The sequence below is a fragment of the Symphalangus syndactylus genome, chromosome Y (genome assembly GCF_028878055.3).
Source record: "Symphalangus syndactylus isolate Jambi chromosome Y, NHGRI_mSymSyn1-v2.1_pri, whole genome shotgun sequence".
Lineage (NCBI taxonomy): Eukaryota > Metazoa > Chordata > Mammalia > Primates > Hylobatidae > Symphalangus > Symphalangus syndactylus.
The window spans coordinates 28,827,501-28,834,634 of record NC_072448.2 but is presented as its reverse complement, the minus strand read 5'-3'; the positions used below and the strand labels follow the sequence as shown (position 1 = coordinate 28,834,634).

The 7,134-nt window shown below is 52.9% G+C and overlaps 1 long non-coding RNA gene across 2 annotated transcripts in view; it reads right to left on the bottom strand.

The window, feature by feature from the left end:
* Window positions 1-4,669: 4,669 nt before the first annotated feature.
* The window catches only part of LOC134736114 (uncharacterized), a 3,106-nt gene continuing 641 nt past the window's right edge, over window positions 4,670-7,134 (bottom strand). The window contains exons 1-3 of one of the 2 annotated variants that reach the window (XR_010119827.1): window positions 6,944-7,134; window positions 6,123-6,663; window positions 4,670-4,994 (exon numbers count right to left, since the gene is read on the bottom strand). The exon at window positions 6,944-7,134 is cut by the window's right edge and continues 641 nt beyond it. This is a non-coding gene — a long non-coding RNA (uncharacterized lncRNA). Of the gene's footprint in view, window positions 4,995-6,122; window positions 6,874-6,943 lie in introns of those variants that run through there. The other variant, XR_010119828.1, reaches the window with a different exon arrangement.

Sequence of the window (7,134 nt, the reverse complement as noted above, 5' to 3'; positions counted from 1 at the left end):
TTTACGGTAATTTTGTGACAGTAGCAATAGGAAACTCATAACACCGTCATCAGGTGGCTTTCGTGTGTTATTTCCACGATGAGCAGGAAGGCTCTTGTATCCAAGAGGGATCCTTAGCAAAAACCAGCAGGGAGGCAAAACCGAGACCCAAGGTCAAAGTTGACTGTGTCGACCTTGACTTAGAACGCATTTCTGGGTGAAGAAGCCCTAACGTCTTCCTTTGACTCTGAAACCCATGGAGTTTCTGTTCCTTATAACTGCCAGTGACAATGTTCCACCTCACCGTGCCTTCCCTATGGTCATTCACTCTTTTTTTATTCTTTTTCAGACGGGGTCTCTTACTGTCACCCAGGCTGGAGCGCAGTGCTACAGTACCGGTTCACTGCAGCCTCAAACTCGTGGGCTCGAGTGATCCTCCCGCCTCAGCCTCTGGAGTAGTCGGGACCACAGATAGGCACCACCACACCCGGCTAATTAAAACATTTTTTTGTTTTTTTTTTTTTTTTTTGTAGAGACGGGACCCTGCTCTATTGCCTAGGCTGGCCTTGAACTCCCGGCCTCAAGCAATCCTCCTGCCTAAGCCTCCCAAAGCACTGGGATCGCAAGCATGAGCCACCACGCCCGGTCCTCTCTTACTTCTCTTAACGCTACCCTGTCAGATATCCCCTGGGCCATTATCCCTCAGATATTGCAGCTTTTAGGGCCAGCTTCGGAGAGTCTTCCCCATGACATTTTTAGTCCATAAATCCTATTCTGAGGAAATTACAGTAACGCTTCCTAAAAATCATGCCACGAAATGGAACGTAGGCCAGGCACGGTGGCTCACACCTGTAATCTCAGCACTTTAGGAGGCCAAGGTGAGCAGATCGCTTGAGCTCAGGAGTTCGAGACCAGCCTGGGCAACGTGGCAAAACCCCATCTCTACAAAAAATACAAAAAAAAAAAAAAATGAGCTGGGCATGGTGGTGAATGCCTGTAGATCCAGCTACTCAGGAGGTTGAGTTGAAAGAATGGCTTGAGCCCCAGAGGCGGAGACCGCAGTTGCAGGAGCCAGTTGACAGAGCGAGAGAAGGTCCAAAAAAAAAAAAAAAAAAAGAAAAGAACAAAGAAAGAACAGACCCCAATACCGCATTGTCGCTGAACGTTCCCCCAAAAGGCCAGAAACCCCCTGACTCAGGTCAAGGAGGTGGTGTTTCATTTTATCTCTCTCTCTCTCTCTCTCTCTCTCTCTCTCTCTCTCTCTCTCTCTCTCCCCTCTGTCTCTCTCTTTCTCCCCTAACTTTCATTTCTTGTTCAAGCATACCCGTGCAAGATTGTCACATAGGTACACTTCTGACTGGGGGGTTCAGTGTGCAGATGATTTCATCACCCGGATACTCAGCGCCGTACCCGACAGTTTTCGCGTTTTTTGTGTGTTTTGTCTTTTCCGGAAGCCGTCTCTCCTTCCACCCCTTCTCCCTCAAGTAGGCTCCCGCGTCTCTCGTTCCCCTCGTTCTGTCCATGCAGAAGTCTCATCTATAAGTTCCCACTTCTAGATGAGGGACGCTCCCCTCCGTCCCCACCCCGCACCCCCTCCCCCCACACACCCTCATTCCCGCACCCCCCCCTCCTCAAACGCAAGAAAGGGAGAAAGACAGAAATGAAAGTAAGAAGTGAGCCTCCAAGGCGGTGGAGGCGGGGGATCACAAAGGGTGAGCAAGCGATGGGGGTCGGGAGATATCTTGGCCGAGCTATGAAAAATAGGGGACCCACTTTCCAGCCCCACCACACCCCCTATTCCTCAACCGCAGTCAGCCTCTGGGTGGGGTTGCGCCCGTCAAAGCTTCTGAATGGAGAGAAGCCCAAGGCTATGGAAGGCATCAGCTCCAACTCCAGGAAGGGAATAGGGCTCTGTGCATATGAATGGGGCTCTAGAAGGCGGTGCCGCGGCGCCCAAAGCGATGCGCCTAGCCTCGCCTCGCCTGGCCCAGAGCGAGACTCCGTCTCCAAATAAACAAACAAATAAATAAATAATAAAAAAAATCATCAATAAAAAGAAAGAAAGAGAGAGAGAGAAAGAAAGGAAAGAAAGAAAGAAAAGAAAGAAAGAAAGAAAGAAAGAAAGAAAGAAAGAAAGAAAGAAAGAAAATAAAGAAAGAGAGAAAGAAAGAGAGAAAGAAAGAAAGAAAGAAAGAAAGAAAGAAAGAAAGATAAAGAAAGAATCAGTACAGCGGTCGTGGTCGTGAATCATTCCCCGGAGTCCAGGCGCAGTGGCTCACGCCCGTCACGCCAGCACTTTGAGTCGCCGGATCAGGAAGGTTGCCACAAAATGATGAGACCCCGTCTGTGGAAACACATTCAAAATTGAAGGCCGGGCGTGGCGGCTCACGCCTGCCATCCCAGCACTTCGCGAGGCCGGGGAGGGCGGATCACCTGAGGTCGGGAGTTCGAGACCAGCCTGACCAACACGGAGAAGCCCCGTCTCTACTAAAAATACCAAATCAGCCAGACGTGGTGTCGCATGCCTGCAATCCCAGCTACTCGGGAGGCTGACGCAGGAGGATCGCTTGAACCCGGGAGGCAGAGGTTGCGGTGAGCCAAGATGACGCCATCGCACTGCAGTCTGGGCAACAAGAGCGAAACCCCGTCTGTCTGTCTCGGGAAAAAAACAAAATTAAAAATGATCTGGGCACAGTGGCGCGTGCGTGCGGTCTCAGGGACTGTACTCTGGAGGCTGAGGTGGAAGGATCGGTTGAGCCCAGGAGCGTCCACGCTGCAGTGAGTGAGTTACGATGGCACCACTGCCAGGGTGACAGAGTGAGACGCCGTCTCTCAATCAGTCCATCCATCAGATGACTGGAAGGCGCTCTCTGCGCCTTACTTTCAAAGGGTGTATCTTTAGGCCCAGCAGGCACGGTGCCTCACGCCAGTCATCCCAGCACTGTGGGAGGCCGAGGTGGGAAGAAAGAAGGAAGGGAGCGAGGGAGGAAGGGAGGAAGGAAGAAAGTCAGGAAGGCAGTCAGGCAGGAAAGAAAGAAGAAAGGAGGAAAGAAAGAAAGAAAGAAAGAAAGAAAGAAAGAAAGAAAGAGAGAAGAAAAAAGAAGAAAAGAGAAGGGAAGAAAAGAAAAGAAAAGAAAACGGGGAGGGGGCATATCTCCTTGACCGGTGACTGCCCAGGATACAGTGGGTCACGGCTGACTGAAGCCTCGACCTGTGGGGCCTCAAGTGATCTCCTCCTTATCTCAGCCTCCCGCGTAGCCGCGAGTACAGGCGGGCATCACCCCGCACAACTCATCTTCTAATAATATCATGATTTTACGGTATGGCGACAGAGTCTCGCACCGTCACCCGGGCTGGATGGCCGTGGCACGATGTCAGCTCACCGCAAGCTCGGCCTCCCCGGTTGAAGCCACTGGCCCGCCGCAGTCTCCCGAGTAGTTGTGGTTCCAAGCCTATGCCACCAGGCCTGGCTAATTGTTCTAGATCTCATAGAGATGGGGTTTCGCCACGTCGGCCAGCCCGGTCTTGAACTCCTGGCCACGAGGGATCCACCCGCCTCGGCCTCCCAAAGCGCTGGAATGACAGGCGTGAGCCACCGTGCCCGGCCCAGAGAAGGGGTTTCATCAGCCGACGGGTGGAGGGTGGGGTGGGTTTTACCGAGCCTGCGTACCGTGCAAAGGATAAGTGAGTGTGGTTTGTGAACTAGATGCGGAAATTGTGTGTGTGTGTGTGTGTGTGTGTGTGTGTGTGTGTGTGTGTGTGAGAGAGAGAGAGAGAGAGAGACCAATCCCACCACGAGGACCCGGAAATGGTGTTTGATTTGGGTCCCCGTCTGGTCACCTGTCTGTCTGTAGATGACTGAGGATTCCACCAGTGAAGGTCAACAAGTATCTACGGGGCTGTTTCTCCCTCTCATGGGTCTCACTCATCTGTGTGGTGGAGAAAGGGAAGAAAGCAGGTTGTGATGGGAAGTCGTCTTCACGCCTGAGGAAGCTGCAGGCAGGCTGACCGGAAGGAGGGCATCGTATGTGCCATTTCCATACCCGGGCCCCCTTCACAAGGCTGGGGCTGCCAGTCCACCCTGTACGTCAACCCACCCCCAAGAACAGCACGGTCCGGGGTGGTCCAGTCTCATCCCATCCGGCCCACCCGGGGAAGTCTCCGCCGGAGGATTCGAAAGCAGCGTCAACACGGTTCCCCTGGGGTCGCCCGGGAAAGGCCAGCCTGGGGAGGGTAGCGGGACGCGATCGTGGGGCGGGCATCCGCCTCAGAGCTCCCCGGAAGGTGGCAGGTAGCCGGTGGGGGACGCCGAGGCAGAGACGTGTGGCAGGAGATAGACCTGGAAGCCGGGGGGAGAAGCGGGGACGTGGGGAGAGGGAAGGAGGCCCTCGGGAGGATTTAGCACCGAGAACCCACTCAGCCAAGCTCCCTCCGTCTTCTCGGGTCCAAGGTCCACCCTGGGAGACGGCAAGAGAAAGGTTCACTCGGCGGTTCTCGTCTTTCTCTTTATTTTTTTCATCCTTTCCATGTTACAAGGGATGCTCATTTCAACAACCAGACGGTGGAGGTGACGGGAGAAACGTCAAGGCCAGGAGTTTGAGACCAGCGTGAGCAACAGAGCAAGACAAGTAGGAGAGCCCAGCTGAAAAAAATGAAAAAGAAGGAGGAGGAGGAGGAGGAGGAGGAGGAGGAGGAGGAGGAGGAGGAGGAGAACATGGGGGGTGGGGGTGGGGGAGGAGAAGGAAAGAAAAGAAAAACGAAAAAAAAAAAAAAAAGAGAAGCAACCACCAAGAAAGTTAAAATTCTCCAACGGTCGGAAGTTGAAGACGAGACTGACCAAGATGGAGAGACCCCGCGTGTACCGAAAATAGGAAAATTAGCCGGGCATGATGGCGCATTCCCGTCACCCGGGAAGGCTGAGGCAGGAGAATCAGTCGAACCTAGGAGGCGGAGGTTGCGGTGAGCCGAGATCGCGCCATCGGACTCCACCCTGGGCGACAAGAGTGACACTGCGTCTAAAGAAAAAAAAAAAGAAAAAGAAAGAAAGAAAGAAAGAAAGAAAGAAAGAAAGAAAGAAAGAAAGAGAGAGAGAGAGAGAGAGAGAGAGAGAGAGAAAGAGAAAGGAAGGAAGGAAGGAAGGAAGAAAGAAAGAGAAAGAAAGAGAAAGAAAGAAAGGAAGGAAGGAAGAAGGAAAGAGAAAGAAAGAAAAAGAAAGAAAGAAAGAAAGAAAGAAAGAAAGAAAGAAAGAAAGAAAGAAAAGGCAGATTGGTGAGATTGGTGGGGTGCGTCTCAACGTTTTATTTGTTTGCAGTCGCCGTAGTACAAACGGAAAGAACAGTGGCCGCTAGGTGATGCCCGAAGACAACCGATGCCCGCAAGTGTCAGTCAGCACGGAAGAGAATTTATTTATTTATTTATTTATTTATTTAGAGACAGAGTCTCACTCACTCTGCAGCCTGGGCTGTAGTGCAGTGGCGCGATCTCGGCTCACTGCAGCCTCCGCCTCCCAGGTTCCAGCGATTCTCCCGCCTCAGCCTCCCGAGTAGCTGGCATCACAGGCACCCGCCCCACCCACCGCTCCAGACTCAGTTTTGTATTTTTAGTAGAGACGGGGTTTCGCCGTGTTGGCAAGGCTGGTCTCGAACTCCCAACCTCAGATGATCCACCCGCCTCGGCCTCCCAAAGTGCTGGGATGACAGACGTGAGCCACCACGCCCGGCCTTAACTGTTTCTTTTTAAGTCGAGGAGCTTATCAGGGAACTAGGAGAAGTACAGACGCCACACGTGACAGAGAGAAACGTCTGAAAACGCCCCTCGCATCCAAGTGGGGACCCGGCCTCGACCTCCCGAAATCATACACCGAGTGGGGAAGCCCAGCAAGGCCCGTCTGTCCACATTCCTCTCGGCCCCTCGAAGCACCTAAGCCCGCGCTTCTCACTTTCATGGAAGGGGCAGGGCCCTCCCCGGCACGGGGCGTCTGACAGACTGACAGAGAACGAGACAGACATAGAAAGACAGAGATGGATGGGGAGAGATAGAGAGAAACAGACAGACAGGGAGGGAGAGAGACAGACAGACAGACAGAGAGAGAGAGAGAGAGAGAGAGAGAGAGACGCCACATGACAGATAGGACCGGAGCGTACCGTGACTCACAGGTGTCGTCACAGCACTCTGGGAGGCCGACGTGGGAGGATCGCTGGGGCCTAACAGTTTGAGATCACGTCGACATGTGAGAAGACACCTGCAATAATAATAATCACAGAAGTTTAAAAAGAGATTCTATGTGCCCAGAGCGTGGACAACAAAGCGAGAGTACATCCGTACTAAAAAGAAGAGGACTGATAGGCAGGCAGGCAGGCAGGCGGGCACGCAGGCAAATATAGAATGAGCCAGGTGCAGTGTCTCACGCCTGTAATAGCAGCAGTGTGGGCGGCCGAGGCAGGCAGGCGGATTGCTTGAGAACAGGAGTTCGAGATCGGCCTGGGCAACCTGATAGAACCCCGAACCCCATCTCGCTCACATACCTACATACACAGCTACCTACCTACGGAAAACATGAGAAACAACATAAAAGTCAACCGGTGTGGTGGTGCGTGCCTGTAGTCCCAGGTAATGGGGATGGGAGGGATCAGAGGCAGGACGACCTCTTCTCGGTCGGTCCAAAGCGTGGAGGCTGGGGTGATCCTGGGCGACAGAGACAGAGGAAGACCGTGCCAGTAAGTAAGGAAGAAAGTAAGGAAGTGAGTAAATACATAAGCAAGCAAGCCTGCAAACGATGAACGTGACGGCGACATAGAATAACCCATGAGAATACACAAGCAAATAAGAGGGCACGCATAAAGCTAAAAGGTAGTGAAGATCACAATCAATCGTTTTCACCCCACCCCACCCCACCCCACCCCACCCCACCCCACCCCACCCCACCCCACCTCACCCCACCTCACCCCACCTCACCCCACCTCACCTCACGTAAGCTGGAGTGGAAGTGCGCGATCGCAGCCCACGTTAGCCTCTGCCTCCCGGGCTTAAGAGATCCCCGTAGTCCTAGCTACTGGGGAGGCTGAGGTCACCAGAGCCCAGAGTGAGAAGATCAGGCAGGCCAATGAAGAAAAGACAAAAAATAAACCAAAGTAAATATAAAAAATAATAAATAAC